The sequence below is a fragment of the Cervus canadensis genome, chromosome 26 (assembly GCF_019320065.1).
Source record: "Cervus canadensis isolate Bull #8, Minnesota chromosome 26, ASM1932006v1, whole genome shotgun sequence".
In the NCBI taxonomy this organism is placed as follows: Eukaryota; Metazoa; Chordata; class Mammalia; order Artiodactyla; family Cervidae; genus Cervus; species Cervus canadensis.
This window is the reverse complement of record NC_057411.1, coordinates 42,025,295-42,049,612: the sequence shown is the minus strand read 5'-3', so window position 1 is coordinate 42,049,612 and position 24,318 is coordinate 42,025,295.

The window sequence follows — 24,318 nt, the reverse complement described above, 5'->3', positions numbered from 1 at the left end:
CTACAGAGATAGGTATCCATATCTGACCTCAGTTAAACAGCAAGTCCAAGAACTGGTCAAAGATTCTTGCTTATAAGAAGTAAAAACTAAAAAAATAAAAATAAAAAATAAGAAGTAAAAACTTTGTGTTGTGCTTAGTCGCTCAGTTGTGTCCAACTCTTTGCGACCCCATGGACTGTAGCCCACCAGGGTCTTCTGTCCATGGGGATTCTCCAGACAAGAATACTAGAGTGGGTTGCCATGCCCTCCTCCAGGGGATGTTCCCAACCCAGAGATCGAACCCAGGTTCCCTGCATTGCAGGTAGATTCTTTACCATCTGAGCCAACTTTAGGCTGTTTTGCAATTCCACACCCATGGTGGCTTCCACCTACCTCCCTCACCCAGCCCCCACTGAGCCCAAGGACCCTGCATTTCTGCCAAGACTGCTGAAAAGACAAGGGGTGGCAAAGAATGCTGCATTTCAACTCTGACCTTCTGGGCCTCTCCTTCCCATATGCCTTTTAACGTGGCTTTCTTTCTACAGGAAAAGCAACTGGAGGGGGAAAAACCCAACTGAGTGACTGTCACACATCACCACAGGGGAGTTGTTCTCACTTGTTTCTTCTTTCCATATCGATTCTGAAAGGTATTTGCATAATTCTGGTTAACAGTCAGCTTATGTCAAGTGTTCTAGTTGAAACTCCACCTATGCCTTATCTATTCAATAAGCTTGTATAAATAATTTTGGAAAATAGCCACAGTTGGAGCATCTCTGTTCATACATAGACGGGCAAAAGGAGTGGAATTTTCTAAATGCATACTCACACTCATACCGGTGTCATACACTTTACCCTCTGAGCCACTAGGGAAGCTCTATATGTATATATATAATTGAAATTTTAATATTGCCAGTAAAATGCATGAATCTTAAAGTGTACAATTTGATGCATTTTGTTAAATTTATACACAGTCACAATCAGTATATAGGATGTGTTCATTGTCCTAGAAATTTCAGTCCCATCCTTTTCATTCAAGCCCACCAGCAACCCAGCTCACCACCCCCAATCCACCTCCAGAGGCAACCAATTACTTGATTTCTATCACCACAGTTTATGTTTACCTGTTCTGAAGTTTCATATAAAATGAAGCATACAATATAACTCTTTCTCTTCTGTCATTTTTTTTGTCCATTCACTTTGTATGCATCAATACATTATGTTCATCCATTTTTCTGTTGCTGGACCTTTGGGCTGTTTCTAGTATTTTTGCTTTTATGATTAATGAAGCAGTTGATATTCTTGTGTACATCTCTCTTATAGACATGCGACTGTTTCTTTGGGATAAATTAGGGGAGAAATTTGTGGTAACAAAGTCAGTTATAGGAAACTGCTAATAGTTTTCCAAAGTGCGCCGTTTACATTCCCACTAAAAGTGTATCAGGGTTGCAGTTGTTCTGCATTCTGTCCAAAATTCAGAAATGCTAATTTTAAAAATTTTAATCACTCTGATGTGTAATGATATATCATTGTGGTTTTAATTTGTACTTTCTTAACACTTAAATTTAATGAATACATTTCACGTGCTTATCAAACATTTAGTATATCTCCTTTGAGAAATACCTGCCCATGTCTTTTTCTCAGTATTTTTAAGGTTCTTGTCTTTTCAAAATTGAGCTATAGGAGTTCTTTATATATTAAGGATACAATATCATCGCCAAATATATGGTTATAAATTATTTCTTCCAATCTGTGGCCTGCCTTTTCAAAGTTGACTTTTAATGAAGTTTTCATTTTTCATGAGGGCCAGGGTGTCAATTGATTTTCTTCTCTTTTAAAAGCATTGCTTCTTGAATTCTAAGAAAACTTTACCTCCATCAAGAGCTAAAAGATATTTTCCTATATCCTCTTCTAGGAACTAGGAGTATTTGTTTTTTCATATATACATATGATTTACTTATATGGTGTGAAGTGTGGCTAGTTGTGGTACTAAGTCACTGTCGTGTCCAGCTCTTTGTGGCCCCACGAACTGTATTCCACCAGGCTCTTCCCTCCATGGAATTCCCAGGCAAGAATACTGGAGTGGGGTGCCATTTTCTACTCCAGGGGATCTTCCCCACCCAGGGATCGTCTCCTGCATTGGCAGATGGATTCTTTACCGCTTGTACCACCTGGGAAGTATGAAGTATAGTCAGAGACTCATATTTTTTAATAGGGAAGTTCATATTTTCTAACACTATTATTGAAAATATTTTCCATTCTCCATTGAACTGATTTGCCATCTTAATAAAGGGCCATTTGGCAGGATATTTCTGGACACATTGTCTGGTCTATTTTTGTGCTTTCTATCATGTTCCTTTGATTTATTTGCCTCTGCTTATTTTCATAACACATCTTAATGATTGTGGCTTTATGATGTCTTAAAATCAGATAGTGTGTAGTCTCTTGCTTTATTCGTCTTTTTCAAGATAAATTTTAGTGTAAGCTTGTCAACTTTACAAAAATTCTATGAGAATGGGATTCAAACTACACTGAATTATGTATTAATTTTGAGAAGATTGACATCTGTATTGAGCCTTCCACCCCATGAGCATAGTACTTATCATCCTTAACTTAGATATTTCTTTAAAACTATCTTTTAGCAATAATTTCTGATTTTAAGCACATAAATCTTATTCATCTTTTCTAAATATGTTATGCTTTAGGGCTGACCTAAAAGGTATTTCTTTTTAAATTTCAAATATCAACCCCTTATCAGATATATAGTTTACAAATATTTTCTCCCAGTTCATAAGTTGTCATTTCATTTTGTTACCTGTTGCGTTTGCTATGGAGAAGCTTTTTGGTTTTATATACTGCCACTTGTTTCTTTTTGCTTTTGTTCTCTGAGCTTTGATTTTATATTCAAAAGTCATTACCAAAACCAAAGTCAGGGAGATTTTCTCTATGTTTTCTACTAGGAGTTTTAGTGTTTCAGGTCTTATATTTAAGCTTTTAATCCATTTTGGTTTTATTTTTGTGTATGGTACAAGATAAAAGTTCAATTTCATTGTTTTGCATGTGGATATCTGTTACTCCTAACAGCATTTATTGAAGAGACTACCCTTTACTCATTGTGTATTCTTAGCACCCTTGTTAAAAATCAGTTGCTCATATATGCTTGTTTGATTTCTAGACATTCTATTCTGTTTCATTCCATTTCATTACTCTATGTGGCTGTGTTTATGCCAGTGCCATATTATTTTGGTTATCATAGCTTTGTAATATAATTTGAAATTAAGAAATATGATTCTCCTTCCTCAAAGTATGAGTTCTTATCACACAGACACACATACATACAAATGGTAACTCTCTGAAGATGATATGTTAATTAGCTTGACTGTATTAATCCTTTGACTACATATATGCATATCAAATAATCCTGTAATGCAGCTTAAATACATAAAATTCATATCTAAAAATAAATTAAAGTTTAAGATAGTTAAATGCATTTGTTCCCAGATGTTTGTTGCAGATATGAGGAAATAGACCTGATTTTTGTGTACTGACTGTATTCTGAGATTTTACTGAATTCACTTATTAGGTCTCAGAGTTTTATAGTTTCCTTTGGATTTTGTAAGTATACCATCAAGTCATCAAAAGATAGTTTTGTTTCTCTTATCTCAATCTTCATGTCTTTCACCTTTGTTTTTCTTGCCCTGCTGTACTGGCTAGGATTCCCAAAACAAATATCCTTTGGCATTTCTTGCAGTAAATGTTTGCTGATGGAGAATCCCCTCAGTTTTTTTTTTTAATTCAAAAATGCTTTTATCTTTTTCTTTTGCCGCCCTTGGCAGCCAGGGCTTGAACCCATGCCTGTAGTGTAAATATGAAGTTTTTCCAATACCTCTTGGACCCCCAGGAAAGTCCCTTCTACATTATTGTTTTTTCTTGACATAGAAGTATAGTTGTAATTCCACAGTGCTCCCTTCCCCTTAGCAACATTTACCTATCTTATCTGTCATCCCCTCATATTCCTGATGGACAAAAAAATAAAAATCTTTTTTGTTATTCTGTTGATTAATCCTAAAGAAGCCATTAATGGCAAGTACTGGTCTATGGCATTTAATACCAAGCCAAATGGAGCAGAGAATACAACGTGCTGCCCTTATACCATCCAGCTTTTTCATTTCAGCCAGTCTCATACCGTTTCCAACTATGATCATCCACATAGCCTTTACCTAAGGTTTCCTCTGGCCTCCAGACCCACTCTATCCATACATATAATGATCTAAAAGTGCTACCCTCTAAAAGTACATATGCCACCCTCTCTCTGGAAAGTATAACTCAACAAATGATTGGACAAAATTGGTATGAACCGACGGCACCTTCCCTTTGTCTAGGATGGCTCTGAGACACATTCTCTTCTGACACCCAGAGTATCCCAGAAAAATTTAAGCTCTGTTAGCCTCAGTAGTCACTTGCTTAGTCCTAACCCTCCGATATCACAAGAGAATTCCTTCCTGTCTCATTTACCTGGAATCAACCCCAAGTAGAAACTTGTACTTGAATCTTTGACTCAGGATCTGCTTCTGAGAGAACCCAGGTAACATGTTAAAAAACCATCTTCAGTGCTTTAATCCCAAAGAAGGACTTGCAGATGCCTAAGATATTTCCTGGTTATTAGAATATATGTTTAGGCTTACGTCCAAGAATGAGTTCATGCTTTCCCAGCCATCAGCTTGGTTCTAAGTTAACAGTGGCTTTTAGTTCCCTTCCAGTGACTTACCACTATCTTTTGCTTTGCAACTCACCATGAAATAGTCCTGATGCTCCTCACCATTGGATACGGAGCTTTCACATCTGCAAGAAACCTCCTTCTGCCTCAGTCGTATTGGCTTGACTGCCCGCAGAACACACTGTAGAAATCTGGGCTTTACTCCTGTCTTGCCCATGGATGTGGCCCTCCCACCATGCTGCTCAGGGCAAGGCCATCTGATTAAGCGTCCCTATAGGTAGAAATAGAAGTGAGCTGCTGAAATAGTGTCTCCAAACTCTCAGACTAAAGGTCCTGATACTTTCCTCCAAACCCCTAATAGAAATTCTTTCTTCTGAGTTAGCTGGGCCATATATGTTAACACCAAACTGCTTGCTGGTCAGTCATAAAAGTGTTTGATGAATCTTTTGTGCTGCTCCTTAGTTTTTCCAGTAGTCATGTATGAATGTGAGAGTTGGACCATAAAGAAAGCTGAGTGCCAAAGAATTGATGCTTTTGAACTGTGGTGTTGGAGAAGACTCTTGAGAGTCCCTTGGACTACAGGGATATCCAACCAGTCCATCCTAAAGGAAATCAGTCCTGAATATTCATTGGAAGGACTGACACTGAAGCTGAAACTCCAATACTTTGGCCACCTGATGTGAAGAGCTGACTCACTGGAAAAGACCCTGATGCTGGGGAAAGATTGAGGGCAGGAGGAGAAGGGGATGACAGAGGATAAGATGGTTGTATGGCATCACCGACACTATGGACATAAGTTTGAGTAAACTCCAGGAGTTGGTGATGGACAGGGAAGCCTGGCATGCTGCAGTCCATGTAGTTGCATAGAGTCAGACACAACTGAGTCACTGAACTGAATTGAACTGAATTTAGTTCCCAAGGGGCTTCCTTGGTGGCTCAGATGGTGAAGAATCTGCTTGGAATGCAGGAGACCTGGGTTCAATCCCAGGAAATGGCAACCCACTGTAGTATTCTTGCTTGGAGAATCATCCTATGGACAGAAGATCCTGGTGGCTACAGTCCACAGGGTCGCAAAGAGTCAGACATGACTGAGTGACTAACACTTTTACTTTCATGTTAGTACACAAGTCTCAGGAAAAAAGTTCTTTTTCTCTTCTTATAAAGAAGAAAACACACCTTGCAAACCCTGCCTCCCCCAAGAATCATTTTTTCCTCCTCTCACCCCCACCATAGCCATCTCTTTTGTGAATTAGGTCAATTAAGTCTTTGGTCCCTATGTAATGATTTCATTGTATAAAAGTCAAAGAATTACAGTCACACAGAATAGTAATGGCAAGCCACTCCAGTACTCTTGCCTGGAAAAATCCCATGGATGGTGGAGCCTGGTAGGCTGCAGTTCATGGGGTCGTTAGGAGTCGGATGACTAAGCGACTTCCCTTTCACTTTCCTGCATTGGAGAAGGAAATGGCAACCCACTCCAGTATTCTTGCCTGGAGAATCCCAGGGACAGGAGAGCCTGGTGGGCTGCTGTCTATGGGGTCACACAGAGTCAGACACGACTGACGCAACTTAACCTTAGCAGCAACAGAATAGAAGGGCTTCCCAGGTGATATTAGTGGTAAACTACCTGCCTGCCAAAACAGGGGACATAAGGGATGTAGGTTTCATCCCTGCATTGAGAATATCCCCTGGAGAAGGGCGTGGCAACCTACTCCAGTATCCTTGCCTGGAGAATCCCATGGACAGAGGAGCCTGGTGGGCTATAGTGCATGGGGTCGCAAAGAATTGGGACACAGTTGAAGCAACTTAGCGTGCTTACAATAGAAGGAGGCAACAGAAGCTAACATCTTTATTCTAGAGATGAGAAACTCAGCAGAAGACATCTGAGCAATTTGCTGAAAGTCTAACAGGAAGTTAGCAGCAGAACAGGGAATAGAATCTAGGTTTCCTCAATATTTGTTCACTGCTTTTGGTATACATCAAAGAGAATATTTGTATAAAAATGACCTATAGTCCATGAAGCATAATAAAAAATTGAATAGAGAGACTAAAGATGTCATGCATTTATTCAATAAATATTTTGAATGCTTATTATGTACTAGACACTGTTTTAGATGAAACAGGAAGCAAAATAGAAAAAATATCTCCATTTTCATGAAACTTACATTTTGATGGGTGAGACAGATAATAAATAAGCCTGGAAATAAATAAGGTACCTAGTACGTTAAATGCCACAGTGAAAGTCATGTAGAGAAAAGGAGTAAGGAACACAAGAAAAATTAATATGAATTATAATTTGAGAAGGAAACACTTCTCTTATGCAGTAATATCTGGTAAAAGGGCTTCCCCAATGGCTCAGTGGGTAAAGAATCTGCCTGCAATGTAGGACGCATGGGAGACGCAGGTTCAGTCCCTGGGTTGGGAAGATCCCTTGAAGAAGGAAAGAGCAACCCACTTCAGTATTCTTGCCTGAAAAATCCAATGGACAGAGGAGCCTGACAAGCTACAGTCCAAAGGGTTGCAAAGAATCAGACACGACTGAGCAATTAAGCACGCATGGACACTGGGCAAAGGCTAAATTGTTTCATACAACTCTTCCTACATAGAAAGTTCTGCATTCACTCTTCTCCTGACCAACTTCTACTCATTCTTAGTGACCCTTCTCTCAAAGAGAATTTTTGTTACCTATCACCCACCCAGATAAGGCCTTCCAGTCCTATAGTATGTTTTGACCAGTTACACCTATCATGGTCTGAAGCCATCTATTATTTGATTATTTGTTAGTATCCTTGCCCCACCCTCAACTAATCTATCATCTTTATGAGTTACCAGGATAGTAGTTATCTGTCTTTTGGCATTGTATCGATAGCACCCAGGGAGAGATAGACTCATAATAGGCTTTAAATATTTGTTTAATAAATGAATGGGTGGATGGATGGATGGAGCAGAAATTAGGAGGAACAAGGTGTGATTGATAGCCACCAAAGACAGTGCCATAACACCCAACCCTCCCTCCCATTATAGACATCTATGACGGCCTGAAAGTGGTGTAATTTCCATCCTCTGTATTCTGGGTGGGCTGTCATGACTTGGCTGTCAAAGTAACTTGGCAGAGGTGACATTGTGAGACTTCTGAAGCTATGACTCAAAGAAGTTGCAACATCATCTCACAGCTCTCAAAGCTCTCATTCTGGAGAAGCAGGCCACAATGTTAAACTGACTATGTAAGACCTCCATGATAGGAAGAAGCTTAAAGTAGGCAAGTCAAGAGGCCATATGGAAGGAGAGAAACTTGACCAGCCCCAAGTGTCTCAGTCCAGCTGTGAGTCTCCAGCCCCAGCTTCCATCTGTTTGTGACCCCATGGGAGAACTCAAGCAGAACAGTTCAGCTGATTCTAGTGGTCCACAGAACCATGGAGGATCATAGCACACTGCTGCTGTAAACCACTAAGTTTTGGAACAGTTCATTACATTACAGTGGATAACTGGCTCACCTAGAAAAAGAAGATGTTGAGAAGCTTACCACATCATTTGAAATATACAACAGTCATGCAGAGTAGGGTTTCTCTGGTGGCTCAGCAGTAGAAGAATCCACCAGCCACTGCAGGAGACCCGAGTTTGATCCCTGGGTCAGGAAGTTTCCCTGGAAAAGGAAATGACAACCCACTCCAGTATTCTTGCCTAGAAAATCCTGTGGACAGAGGAGTCTGATGGGCAATAGTCCATGGGGTCTCAGAAAACTCAGACATGACTTATGACTAAACGATAACAACATACAAAGTAGAAAAGGTGGGGATGAGTGGACCCATTTTACAGATGACAAAAGATGAAAATCACAGAGGTTAGCAAAAAGCCAGTAAGTGGTATAACCAGGATTAGATCTAGCCCTAGAATCAAAAGGAAATCAGGAGATAGAGAGAGGAGATGGAAACAAAAGGTGTTGGGCCTTCAGAGAAGCCTCAATCTTTTCTCAAATCCTTCTTCACTGACTTGAGCTGAAGCCAAGAGTGTATAATCCATGTGGTCCTCACTGAGCTAAATAGTCCCACCCAACCCCCAGGCTTATATATGAGCTATAATTTTTTTTTTTTTTTAAATTCAAAGTCCTCTGTGCCTGAAATAGCATTAGCCTTCATCCTCCCACTCTCCATAAGGCACACTCCTGGGAGATATGTCCTCTAACTCTTGGGTCCTTCTAACTGCTTTTGGACCTGATCCAGTGATTTAGTAACTACCAGGAAACCCAATAGAGCAAAAAGTTCAAAGCTACTTCCTGCTAATTAGCGCAGGCAGTTTTGAGGGTCCCAGCTGTGCAATTCATTTTCATATGCAGTATCCCCAATTAGGCCAGCTCTGTCTGAAATTTCTGGAGCCACAACTTGGTAATCAGTAGAGAGAGTCACCAAGCTAGCATAAGGTCAAGGTATATTTTCTTTAGAGGCTCCCCCAAGACAACACTTCAAAATAATTTACTAGGGTAAAAACTATATTTCGTATTCATTATGAAAAATAATTATTCAGTCCTTGAAAGGGATGTATCAATGTTAAAAACCTTGCCATTTCTCTTAATGCTGTAAGCTAAAAAAAAACACTGTAAGGTTTTGTTTCCCTGACTTGTCTGACCCCTCTTCTCATATTTTGAAATAAACTCTCCATAGATGATGAGAGGTTTCCTGTCTTTTCTTTTCCTTTGAGTCAAAAGATCCTTATTGGACTGCTGATCAAGGAATCCACTTAGCTTTAAGTACCTGACATGTAGATGCTATTTCTTTTTTATTATTTTTAATTTTTATTAAACTTTTTATTTTGTATTGGAGTATAGCCGATTATAGGGAGACTCTTGAGAGTCCCTTGAGCAGCAACGAGATCAAGCCAGTTAATCTTAAGGGAGATTAACCCTGAATGTTCACTGGAAGGACTGATGCTGAAGCTGAACTTCCAGTATTTTGGTCATCTGATGCAAACAGACGACTCCTTGGAAAAGTCCCTGATGCTGGGAAAGATTGAGGGCAGAAGGAGAAGAGGGCATCAGAGGACGAGATGGGTGGACAGCATCACCGATGCAATGAACTTGAACTTGGGCAAACTCCGGAAGATGGTAAGGGACAGAGAGGCCTGGCATGCTGCAATCCATGGGGTCACAAAGAGTCGGATACGACCGGCGAGTGAACAACAGCAATAGCTGATTAATAATTTTGTGATAGTTTCAGGGGGACAGCAGGGGGATTCAGCCATACATATCCATGAATCCATGTTCCCCCAAACTCCCTTCCCATCCAGGCTCCATAACATTGGACAGAGTTCCCTGTACTATGCAGTAGGTCCCTACTGGTTATCCATTTTAAATATAGCAGTGTGTACATGTCCATCCCAAACTCCCTAACTATCCCTTCCCCTCATCCTTCCCCCTGGCAACCATAAACTCATTCTCTAAGCCTGTGAATCTGTTTCTGTTTTGTTGATTTTTATCCTGAACAAAATAAGTTCATTTTATCATGTCTTTTTAAATTCCACATATAAGGGATGTCTTACGATGTTTCTGCTTCTGTCTGACTTACTTCATTCAGTATGATGCTATTTCTTAAAGAAACTATTCTTTCCTGCATAAACTATACAGAAGAAACCTTGATCACAGTTCCTTCCATGCAGACAGACTCTTTAAAAGGAAATTGACCACCCACAGATCCTGAAGAAATGGGTTTTGGCCGAGACAGCCAGTCCATGGCCAAAGCAGTGCTCAGCTACCTTTCATTTAAGTGGAAAGTCAGGCTGAACCAATCAAATGCTCTTCCTCTCTGCAATGCAAAAAGAAATTCTGAACAAAAGCAGCCTGAGCAAAGAAGCAGTTGCTCAAAGCCTCAGCAGAGTGAGAGGTTAGAGGACGCATGCTGGATTTCCAGTGAAAGAACCAAAGTGATGAATCTATAAAACAGAGAAATGAATGAAGGGTGAGAAAAGCCAGCTGGCAGCAAGAGGAAGCAGAACCACATGTAGAATGTGGGGTCACCCCGAGACAGTGAATGAAACCATGCAGGTCCCTGGCACAGCCTTGGTTCCTGAAGGCCTCTTGGTCTTCTGAATCCTAGATTTGTCCTGGTCCATGTGCATCTTTACAACCTGCTTTTCACTTAAGCTGGAGACAGTTCAGGTTCTTTATGAGAATGTTGGCAATGTGCTATGGAGTGGAAACCACCCTGAACCTAGCCTTAAAAATGTTAACGGAGACTGCCGTGAGATCTGGAGGTGATCGCCTAAGGGCTGGACTTGAGGAAGCATGCTCTTCCGAAGCAGCCTGATATAAGCGCTCCCCGGTGAGGCCGCATGGTGGACCGGTGTGTGCATGTCTGCGTGTGTGTTCAGTCATGTCCAAGTCACTGCGACTGTTAAACCGCAAGTCCAGGAACTGGTCAAAGAGTTTTGCTTATGACGAGTAAAAGCTTTGTGCTGCGCTTAGTCACCAGTTGTGTCCGACTCTCTGCGACCCCATGGACTGTAGCCCACTAGGCTCCTCTGTTCATAGGATTTCCCAGGCAAGAATACCAGAGTGGGTTGCCATTTCCTTCTCCAGCAGATCTTCCCAACCCAAGGACTGAACCACATCTCTTGCACCTCCTGAATTGGCAGGTGAGTTTTTTACCAGCTGAGTCACCAAAGAAGCCACAGAGAGGTATTTACCTAGCCCAATTCAATCTTCCCGTTTGGAAAATATAAAACCTTCGTGAGCAAGATTAAGCTTGGGCTATTGTCACATAAAATGCTGAGCCATCTTACTGGCCTCTTTGAAGCTGTTGAGTTTTAGCCAGAAAAACACTGACAGTCTCAGTGCTGAGAGGCTTCTGAGACTTTGGTGTGGTTTGTGGTATATCCCTTCATCCACAATCCCACCACACCTTAACGCCCCTTTCTGGCTCCTTCTAACCCAGATCCCTCAGAACCTAAAGTTTCTCTTCCATATGCTCCTTCATAAGCCCATAAGTAGGGACTTTTCATTGTTTTGTTTTTGCTTTTTATCTATCATTTCCTGCGCTAAACCACTTCAGACTGTAGACCACCAGGCTCCTCTGTCCATGGGATTTTCCCAGAAAGAATACTGGAGTGAATTGCCATGCCCTCTTCCAGGGGATCTTCCCAACCCAGGGACTGAACTGATGTCTCTTACATAAGCTGCATTGGCAGGCTGGTTCTTTACCACTAGCGCCACCTGGGAGCCCCCAAGACCAATTCAAATTGTTTTTTTATCCCAAATCAATAGCAGTCTTGATTTTAACTTACCTTAAAATCAATATATGTTTATTATACATAATCTGAAAAATGCAAAAGAAATCAGAGAAAAAACAAAATTTCCAGACCAGAGACAATCAATATCAAAAACATATTATTTTTGTCTTATTTTTTCATGAATATATTATTCATATATATGGAATCTGATACTTTTGTATTATATATATTCTGATATTTTCTTTTAACATCATTTCATGAATATTTTAGACTATCATTAAAAATCTAAAACATGCTTTTAAAGTTGCTGCACAATATCCTCTCTGATAAAAAGCCAATAATTTACTCAATCATTGTTCTGTTGTTGTATATTTAGATCAGTGCATCAATGGTCATAGCTCTTCCAGAACAGTTGAAACTGTAGGTTGGGTCTCATTGCTCTACAGACGGCATATGGACCAGATGACGTGAGAGGTCAGAGGTCAGAAGGTGCGGGGGCTCAGAGTGCCCTTAGCAACCACCCCATCTGCATTTAATTCAGACTGAACCATTTGCTTTGTGCATAACTTCTGACAAGTTCTGTAATATGCTGAGTTTCAATTTCCTCATCTCTGAAATGGGGATAATAAAAGTAGAGTTGTTGGAAGGATTAAATGACTTAATATCTGCAGCTGGTTTATGATAGTTCTGCTGCATTAAGCTGTTTTTATTAGTTCAGGGTTGTTAGGAGGGGACATCCTTGTGCCTAATATGGACTTTCTTGTTGGTGGACCCACTTCGTTTAATAAATGGCTGCCCTTCCTGCTACCTTTCAGAGGATGGACCTTCCTTCATGGGAATTTGGAAGAAGGAATGAGTATGTGCAGTGTAGTGGGTTTTAAGCTGGCTTGAATCTCAACATTCAAAAAACTAAGATAATGCCATCCAATCTTATTACTTCATCACAAATCGGTGGAGAAAAATTAGAAACAGTGGCAGAGTTTATTTTCTTCGGCTCCAAAATCACTGCAGATGGTGGCTACAGCCGTGAAATTAAAAGCTGTTAGTTCCTTGGAAGAAAACCTATGATAAACCTAAACAGTGTACTAAAAACCAGAGACATCACTTTGCCAACAAAGGTCCATATGGTCAAAGGTATGATTTTTTCAGTAGTCATGTACAGATGTGAGAGTTGGACCATAAAGAAGACTGAGCACCGAAGAATTGATGATTTTGAACTATGGCGCTGGAGAAGACTCTTGAGAGTCACTTGGATTTCAAGGAGATCAACCAGTCGATCCTAAAGGAAATCAATCCTGAATATTCATCGGAAGGACCGATGCTGAAGCTGAAGCTCCAATTCTTCAGCCACCTGATGTGAAGAGCTGACTCCTTGGAAAAGACCCTGATGCTGAGAAAGATTGAAGGCAGGAGGAGAAGGGGATGACAGAGGATGAAATGGTTGGATGGCATCACTAACTCAATGAACATGAGTTTGAGAAAAGTATGGGAGATAGTGAAGGACAGGGAAGCCAGGCTTGCTGCAGTTCATGGGGACATGACTTAGCAACTGAAGGGAAACAACAAAGTGGGTTGAATAGTGCCCCCCTACCAATAAAAAAAAAAAAGATATGCCCAAATTTTAACCCAGAAACCTATGAACATAAGCTTACTTAGCAAAGAGATTCCTGCCAATCTTGAGATAGGATCATCCTGGATTTAAGGTTGCCATTTAAACCCAATGGCAAGCATCCTTTGAAAGGAAAGCAGAGGGAGATTTGACACAGAGATAGAAAATAAGGTAAATGTGGCATCCCATGTGAGGATGGAGGCAGAGAATAGAATGATGCAGCCACAAGACAAGAACGTTTGGAGAAGCTGGAAGAGGGAAGGAAGAAGGATCTTCTCTCTAGAGCCTTCAGCGGGAGTGTAATTCTGTTGACCCCTTGTTTTTGGACTTCTGGCCTCTAAATCTGTGGGAGAAGAGATTTCTGTTGTTTTAAGCAACTACCCTCCCAGTTTGTTACAGCAGTTGCAGGGGAACTAATACATATAATGCAGTCCCTTTTGCTTGGTGGAAAAGCACCCACTGGCATCACATGGCTCACCCTGCTTCTCCATGTCACAGTCCTTAAGGGGGTGGCCCCCGCAAGGGCAGGGTTGGAGCATTTGGCATTGACTGTGCTAGGGTGAATGAATCAGTCTAACAAGATCAAGGTCAGGAGCCCACTTGATTGCATATTTATGTCACTTTCTTCCATTTCTCTTTTTGTTGCTGCTGTTCAGCATTTAAGTCATGCCTGATCCTTTGCGACCCCATGGACTGTATCCCACCAGGCTCCTCTGTCCATGGGATTTCCCAGCCAAGAATACTGGAGCAGGTTGCCATTTCCTTCTTCAGGGAATCTTCCCAGATCGGGGTTCCAATCCATGTTTCTTTCACTAGCAGATGGATTCTTTACCATTGAGCCACCAGCCACTTCAGGGGAGTCCAAGAAAATGAAAGTGAAAGTCACTCAGCCAGGTCTGACTCTTTTTGGCCCCATGGACTATGCAGTCCATGGAATTCTCCAGGCTATAATACTGGAGTGGTTAGCCTTTCCTTCCTCCAGGGGATCTTCCCAACCCAGGGATCGAACCCAAGGCTCCTGCATTGCAGGCGGATTCTTTACTAGCTGAGCCACCAGGGAAAACCAGGGAAGTCCATATCAGTATTGAAATAGATCTCTGGATCTCGGCATGTTTTACATCTTTGTCTCTCACTCTTAGTGTTTAGAACTCAAAAGATCCCAGAGGCTATGATAAACTCTTGGTACTTTTATCTCTATTTTATTTATTTGTATTTTTATTGGCATATACTTGCTTTATAATGTTGTATTAGTTTCTGTTGTACAACAAAGTGAATCAACTATATATCTCCCATCTTGAGTCTCCCTCCCACCCACCCCTATCCCACCCCTCTGGACATGGGGAGAGGAGAACAGGGGATCGGATGAATTGAGAGATTGGGATTGACATATATACCTGTGTCTTTAAACTTATCTCTTATATCAGCTCTTCGGATAACAGTGATATTCTTGTATGGATGGCCAGGATATGTCCAACTGCTTTCATGATAATATCACCTGAACGCTTGACATTTATTCAGCTTTGTGGATGATTTCTAAATTTTCCTGCCCTAGCTCCGGCTCCTATGATCTCAGCATTGAATGTTGGATGCTTGCCTCTAACTTGCTTTTTGAATTTTCTCCTCACTTCTCAGTGCTAACCCAATGCCATGTTAGATTTACTCACTCTTTGGGCTTGATCCAGCCTCATCTCTCATCTTCCTGGGCTACCTCATCATGCTGTTTCTCCATCAGGTTCCTCTTTCCCATTTCCACTTGGCAGCAGTCTCAGAACCTCACGATGGTGTATTAATAAACCCTATTATGATGAGTAATGTCACAGTTCTGGTTTGGATTCTCATCCCGTGTGATAACAAAAACATAAAATATGGCAGGATGCTTTTATTGGAATTTTATGCACTGTAATGTTTATGCTCTGCTTCTCCAATTCAATTCAATTTTTTTTCCACATCCAAAAGTTGATCTTTCCTGAGACCCATGCCTGCAACTCCACACTATGATAACAGCTATCCTCCTTGCCACTACTTGTTAACTAAATCACGTGATGCCTTGTGATGCTTCATAATGGTTTTATATTCCTAATTCATATTTGTTCAACTAGAATATAAGTTATTAGAAAAGTATATTCCTTAAAGCTTAGTGTGGGGCCTTTTCCCAGGTCCCCATGCCTTAGAATTTCTGTTAAAGTACACACACACACACACACACACACATTTAGTAAAAGAAACAGAGATGCCCTCTTTTACTTTCAATCAGGTGCTTCGCTTCATGTACATTGGTGCTTTTCAGTCACTCAGTTGTGTCCAACTTTTTGCAACCCCATGGACTGCAGCACATCAGACTTTCCTGTCCTTCATTATCTCCTAGAGTTTGTTCAAACTCATGTCCATTGAGTTGATGATGCCATCCAACCATCTCATCCTCTGTTGCTCCCTTCTCCTCCTGCCATCAATCTTTCCCAGCATCAGGGTCTTTTCCAATGAGTCAGTTCTTCACATCAGGTGGCCAAAATATTGGAGCTTCAGCTTCAGCATCAGTCCTTCCAATGAATATTCAAGGTCGATTTCCTTTAGCACTGACTAATTTGATCTCCTTGCAGTCCAAGGGACTCTCAAGAGTCTTCTCCAGCACCACAATTCAAAAGCATCAATTCTTTGGTGCTCAATCTCCTTTATGGTTCAACTCTCACATCCCTATATGGCTACTGGAAAAACCATAGCTTTGATTACATGGACCTTTGTCCTGCTGATATAGTATGAACCTTAACCGTAAACATCCTCTCTCATAACTCACACTAGTCGGCCACTGGAAAAATGCTTCCCATATCTTTTCCCCTGTATCCTTGAATAAGAGATGCCTACATCCCAGAGACTTGAAAGTGTGTGGGTTAAACCAACTGCTGACTTTGAATGTGGTTTCTCCTTCAGAATCCAAAGAGAATTTGAGCAGAGGAAGTACCAAGAAAAGAGAAATTTATTAGTTTATCACTCTTCCCCTTCAGATGGCAAGAGTACATTAAATTATTGCACAATGAAGAAAAGTTTTGCAGTCATAACAGGAGTCCTTTTTGCTCTATTTAATGGTACTGGAGATGCAAAAAGAAATAGGTAAGGAATACAACATATTTTAACAGCTTATTATTTTTATTTATACACTAAATATTTAGACATATGGTGTGTGGGCTTACATTTATTCTTCTGCTCTGCACCCTGCAAATGAAAGGGGTGGGATTTCCGGGAACTTGGTAATCGTGCCTCATGTTCCTGGATCTGCCTTCAGTGTTCAGCTCAGGACTGCTCTGTGTTTGGGAAGTGTCAAGTCACGTTTGTCAGATTAATCAAAGCTAAGTATCAGAGACTGAATCTTCTTTCAGTTCTGAGACAGTAACCTGTTTTGAGATCCACGTCTAGGAGTCTAAATGGGCTTATCAGGAGAACCTCAGGCAGAAACCAAATTAACTCAGCTTCAGGGCAGTATTACCAGAGCACCTTTGCAAACAGAGACAGGAATCTATAGCAGGAAAAATTTGGAGTCCGGGGAACTGAGCAGTCTGAAGATAGGGCTGATGCCAAAAGGTGTCATCTTTCTGTTTCGTAACTGATGATGCAAATAAAGTTCCTTTCACATAAGAGGGAAGCGGAGACCATGGAAGTAATTAGAGGAGGGGGGCAGGACAGGAGAAATGGGGAACATTCTACAGGAGGATCTTCACAAGCCACATAGAAATCCCACTGCACTAAGGCCACGAGGGCTGAACTTTGAGCATCTGTAGCTCAGAAGTCAGAGAATTCTAAAACTCTCTCATCAGTTAAGATATCAGAAATAATGTATCTAGCACTTCTAAGATGAACCAGTGAGGTTGAAGATGATACAGAAGCAGAACATCAGAGCTCTAGAAAGGAGACTTTGGTGGCTATATATATATATATATCTGTCAAATCATAATTACAGTAGAAAATTTAGAAACAGTTTATTATACAGGTATGCTTTTTCTCAACTAACAGCTTGTCTTTGTGAAATCCTAAACTAAGAATGTTGTCAAACGAACAAGAGAGGGGTGAGGCTACTGAGAATTTTAGCAAAAATTCTAGTGCCTGGATAGCGTGAAATGGGAAAAGATGCTTCTTACTGAATGGCAGAAGGAAAAGAAAAGAAATGAGAATAAAGCAAATGCAGAATGCAGCTGCCACTGCCCAAGATGAATTAATCTATTATACTCCTCAATCATAATAACACTTGAAGAAAGCTAGCATGCTCTCTGAGCTACAAAGTAGTAATTTAAGATATATAGAGTATAATCAATATACCCAAGATCATAAAGCTAGCAAACAGGCCCTGCCAGGATTCAAATTCAAGACATTTTACCATTAAACTCTGATTTTGACCCTTAACACACCCCTTCTGACCGTGGTACTAATTCATGGTTAACTGAGACTGAGCAGGTGACATTTTTAACTAGTGCATTAGCTTTCCATCACTACTATAGTGAAGCACCTCAAACTAGTTAAATTAAACCAATATACACTCATCATAAGGTACAAAATGGGTGACTCATGTCCCCTTCTTCCACTTTTTAAAGCCCACCACTCCCCTCTGCTTGTTATTGCATCTTTTTTACTTATGTCTATCTGTATTAGCCTTATCAGGACCTTATGATTACACTGAATCAACCTGAATAAGTAAGCCAACCTGGATAATCAATCTGGATAATCCAACGTCATCTCCCCATCTCAAGATCCTTAGTTTATTTATGTATGCAAAGTTTCTTTCACTTTATAAGGTAATACAATCACAGGCTCTGGAGATTAGGACATGGACATCTTTGGAGAGGATATTATTCAGCTCTATATTGATTGATAATGTCAGGCACGTTGTAGATATTCTGCCTTTATTGAGTGCTGGCAGAGTTTAGAGCCTCTCACAGACAAAGAGAGGTCAGAGTCTCTTACTGACCCACGGCCCAACTGTATTAAACAGAACCTAGAGTCCGTGATTATAAAACAAAATTCTCAGGGAGATAACAGGACAGTCAGTGTGAGTGACAACAGAAACAGTGTTCTTTGATTGATGATCTTCTCCTCCAAGATTGTCAGAGGCCCTGCCCCAAAGGCCCTGCCTTGGCAGGATCTATATAGCAAAGTATCCACACAGGTTCTTTGGACCAGGATGAGTCTGAAGAAAGCACTTGGTCAAGGAGACAGGAATCTCTACCCTGGCAGAAGAGATGAAATTGTTTTAATTCAGAAGTAACATACAAAATCATGTGATCTGTAAAAATGAAAGGGCCAGGGAAGTTAAACTGACTCCAAGTTCTCATTCTTTCTCTCACACTCAGATATACATCACTCATCAGCTCTGTAAATAACTTAACCATCCTGGACCTCGATTTTTCACCTGAAAAATAGAAATTACAATGCCCTAGAGATGATTGCCAGGAGAACTGGATGGCATACAATTCACACGGCAGAGAGCTCACCCTAATTCTTGGCTGCTGCTGCTGCTGCTGCTAAGTCGTTTCAGTCCTGTCTGACTCTGTGTGACACCATAGACCGCAGCCCACCAGGCTCCTCTGTCCCTGGGAGTCTCCAGGCAAGAATAGGGGAGTGGATTGCAATTTCCTTCTCCAATGCATGAAAGTGAAAAGTGAAAGTGAAGTTGCTCAGTTGTGTCCGACCCTTTGAGACCCCATGGACTGTAGCCTACCAGGCTTCTCCATCCATGGGATTTTCCAGGCAAGAGTTCTGGAGTGGGTTGCCAGTTCTTTCTCCATAATTCTTGGCTTGTAGCTCCAAATAATGGTTTTCTCCTTTGTGGTTCAATAACATAGCTTTACAGGCCAGCTGTGTAACCTCTGGATTTGTTTCTAGACACTTCACTTTTCCAAACTGAAGGGTAGAATAATAAATTGTTACCTACTAGAGTTACTAAAGTGGGCTTCACAGGTAGCACCAGTGGTAAGATAATCCTCCTGCCAGTGCAGGAGAGGTAAGAGACATGGGTTGGATCCCTGGGTCAGGAAGATCCCCTGGAGAAGGGAATGGCAACCCACTCCAGTATTCTTGCCAAAAGAACCCCATGGACAGAGGAACCTAGAGGGCTATAGTCTACAGGATCAAAAGGAGTCAGACATGACTAAGCATCTGAGCACAGGGTTACTAAAATTAGAGCATTTATCAGAGGACACAATTCAAATGCTGTGGCCCATACTGATGGATGGCCTGTGACTGGTGGTTCATGTGACATTTTCAGAGCTGTGTGGCAAACACATAAGAGGTCTATTCTACAAACTTGGTGTCTTGCATTGTGAATGAATGAAATTCTATAAACATTTTCATCAGTGAATGAATGTGTCAATTACTCTGTGCTTGTGCTCAGAAGGTCTCTGTGTTCTGTGATGTTTTCTTTCTTGTCCTCACATTATACTTCAAGTCTCTTCTCTCTATAAAATATGTCTTGACCCATCTTTGCACTCCCTCATTTTCCTCTCATGTTTTCAGTACTTGAATTTCAGCTCTCAGTTCATACTGACTTGTGTTTTCCTGTGAATAAGTCATCCCTGGTGCTACCTATGGAACGGAAGACCTCTCCTGGACTGTAATCTCATCAGAGCTCTACAGAACTGAGGCATTCACCCCCCTCTGTTGGCTCCAGGTTATTTTCCTGGAAGTGGAGCTGGTCTTCCATGAGGATCCAGCACAATAGCTATCTCAATTTGGGTTCACTCAGGTGCAGACTTGGTATCAAGTAAGCAGGTGCAAGTTAAAACACACACACACACACACACACTAGAGGACTAAGGAGTGAACATGGAACAGAAAGCAAGGAATAAGGGTTTGTTATCACTTTGGAGAATTCTAGAACAATGAAGACACTGCTTCTAAGAGTTAGCCCATTTGCGATATTAGTGAGCTGGAATATTTCAATACAAATTCCTGCCATACTTGAGGACTTCTGGCGAGTGGGCATGAAATCTCCAGTATTCCTACTCAGCCACATCATAGGCAGAGTGAACTCAGGCTTTCAGAAATCAGAAACCGGCAACTGGAAATCCATCAGGGGACAAAAGAACCTGTCAGGCTACAGTCATAGGGTTGTAAAGAGTCAGACAGGACTGAAGTGACTTATCGTACATTCACTCACGGTGAGGGACTGTGAGAGATGCAAGGACAGCTTCTGCCATAAAGTGCAAGTTGCTCAGTCGTGTCCAACTCTTTGTGACCCTATTGACTATACAGTTCATGGAATTCTCCAGGCCAGAATACTGGAGTGGGTAGCCTATCCCTTCTCCAGTGGATCCACCCAACCCAGGAATCAAACCGGATCTTCCACATTGCAGGCTGACCTCTTACCAGCTGGATTCTTTACCAGCTGAGCTACCAGGGAAGCCCCTATAAACATAAAACTAGAATTAATTAAAATTAGACTCTTCAGGAAAAAGTCTATTCAGTTCCTCTGCCCACTTTTTAATCAGGTTGGTTGTTTGCTTTATATTATAAACTTGTATGAGTTCTTTTTGTATTTTGTATATTAACTTCTTATCAGATAAATGGTTTGTAAATATTTTCTCCCGTTCTGTAAATTGCCTTTTCATTTTATTGATTGTTTCTTTTGTTGTGCAAAATCTTTTTAGTTTGATGTAGTCTCACTTGGGATTTTTTGCTTTTGTTGCTTGGTGTCATATCGAAAAAATGGTTTCCAATATCAAAGTTCAGGGACTTTTTACTTATGCTTTCTTCTAGGAGTGTTTCAGTTTCAGATCTTATAATCTAGTCTGCAATCTACTTCAAGTCACTTTTTATTACTGGTATAAGATAAAGATACAATTGTATTTTCTTGCATGTGGTTATCCAGTTTCTCCAATACCATTTATTAAAGAGATTATTCTTTCCCTACTTCATACTTTAGTTTTCCTTATCAATTGTAAGTTGATCATACATGTGTGTGTTTATTTCTAGGCTCTCTATTATTTTTTTTTTGGTATTTTGTTTATTTTAAAACCAGTATCATACTGTTTTATTTACTATAGCTTTATAGTACAGTTTTAGATCAGGAAATGTGATGCTTCCAGCTTTGTCCTTTTTTTCTCAAGATTGTTTTGACTTTCTGGAATCTTCTGTGATTCCATAAAAATTTTAGTTTTTTTTTTCCTATTTCTGTGAAAAATGCCATTGGGTTTATGAAAAGGATTTTATTGAGTCTATAGATTGTTTGTGTAATGTGGACATTTTGACAATATTAATTCTTCCAGTTCATGAGCATAAAGTATCTTTCCACTTGTCTGTCTTTCTTCAATTTCTTCCATTAGTGTTTAATAGTTTTCAATATACTGATATTTCACTGTTGACTATACAGTATACCTGTATATATATACAATATACCTGTTGAACATACACAATATGTGAATTAGATGAAAAAATGCTCAACATCATTAATCATCACGGTAATGCAAATCAAACCACAATAACATATCTCCTCACACCTATTAGAAAGGCTACCATCTAAAAGCCAAGAGATAAAAGCATTAGTTGTGATCAAAAGGTAACTCTCATACATCATTAGTGGGAAAGTAGATTGGTACAGCCACTATGGAAAAGAATAGGAGGATCCTAAAAATTAAAAATAGAGCTATCATGTTATCCAGCAGTTTCATTTTGTGGCACATATACAAAGGAAACGAAAACACGATATTGAAGAAATATTTGCACCATCATATTTATTATAGAATCATTCACAACAGCTAAGATATGGAAACAACTTAAGTGTCCATCAGTAGATAAATGGGTAAAGAAGAAGTGAGATATATGTGTACATACACACACATATTGGGAGTATTCGTCAGTCAGCAGAAAGAAGGAAATCTGCCATTTGCAGCAACATGGAAATGAGCAGATACTGATCAAATGGTGCAGACTTCCAGTTAGAAGATGAATAAGTCCTGAGGATTTAATGCATAGCATTAAGAATACAGTTAATAATAGTGCATTATATAGTGGAAAATTGCTGAAAGAGTAAATCTTAAACGTCCTCACTGCAAAAAAAAAATGGTAATTATGTGGTGTGATAAATATGTTAGCTAACTCTACCATGGCAATCAGATTGCAAAAAATAATTGTATTAGATAAACATGTTGTGTACCTTAAATTATACACAGTGTTACGTACCAATTATATCACAGTAAAGTGAGGAGAAAAGACTAGACCTAAAACCTTGTTTCATCCATAAACCATATGAACTTAAATCACTCTACTTATGTATCTAAGTCAGATTTTCCCCTAAAAGATGGATATTAGAATAATATGTGCCTTTTGGAATTGTTGTAAGGATTAAATAAAATAATAGAATGAATATACTGCTGAGTTCATCTACATGATAACAGTTATTATTATTGTTATTATTAAGCCAGTTTTAGCATGATACTGGAGAAGGAAATAGCAACCCACTCCAGTGTTCTTGCCTAGAGAATCCCGTGGACAGAGGAGCCTGGTGGGCTGCCGTCTACGGGGTTGCAAAGAGTCAGACACGACTGATGCGACTTAGCAGCAGCAGCAGCGTGATACAACAGCCTCCACACAGGAGTGCCTAACAAATCTAAATTTATATATGCTAAAAACCTACTTAAAACTCCAAAAGACATTATCTTGACTTTTCCTTATTTGTATTTTTTCACCACACTACCCGGCATGACAGAAAATTACAGATGTTATTGAAAATAAGTCTTCAAACATCAGGGACACATTTTAGTGTGTGTGTGTGTATATATATATATAAACAGAATGGTTTTGCTTTCCAGTGCTCCACAAAAAAATAAACTAATTAGAAGGAAGGAAAAAACATAAAAAGAATTTTTTTCTTCAAGCAGGACATGAAAAGAGAGCTATTCTTCAAATATTTATAGGGTTTTGGCCCCAGAGTCTCCCGTGTTTTCCTCTCAATAGCCTCAGGAAGATGGGGAGGGTGCATTGTATAATATAATGGGAGGAGGAGACCCTCTGGAGGATTTCAAGGTTGAGATGCTGCACTGTGACGAGAGGGTCTGGTAGGTGTTTTCTGCCTCCTTTTCTGGGTATTACAAGTGGGTGGGGAGGGAAGGGAAGTAACACAATTTGGAATCTGGAAGACATAGAAAGAAGAAAAAAAAATTTTTTTAATGAATAGGCAACTTTTAATTGTTACCATATTTCTGGTTATGTAAGTCACAAATCACAGAACTCAATATATAGAGGGGAAGATACTGGGAAGACTCAGAGGGAGAGTTTTAAGTCCCAGACTTGGAAAGGGTTCCCTAGACCTCAGCACAGGGCTGGGTGGTCTTCTAAACCAGTGAGGTGGTGTCATTAACATGACTCAGCCCCGCTCTCTCTCCATTTACATGTGACAATCCCAGGAAACAGATCAATTCCTCTGGGGCAAGCTGCCTGTGCTCTGGGTCATCAACAGTGGTGAAGGACAGAGCCCCCTGGCCCCGAAGTGACCTTGGAGAGAGGCAGCCAGCCTACCTGGCATTTAGTGCTAATCCATGCTCTTTCTTCTGCCCTTTACCTCCTTCTTCCTAAGAAGAGTAGATGGGCTGAGGGTTTCCTTCATTTAAGAGGAATCTTTGACTGCCGAGAATTAAAAAAAAAAAAAAAAACACAGAATAGGACCTCAGGTAACAGAGAGCTGTGACTTTACTGCTGTCAGTTAAAGGAATGACACATTGAATGTGTCTTCTAGATAGGCCAGACTAATTCATCTCAGACTGTGAACTTGCGATTCAGGATAGAAGTGGAAGAGAAAAGAGCTAAAATAAATGAAATAATT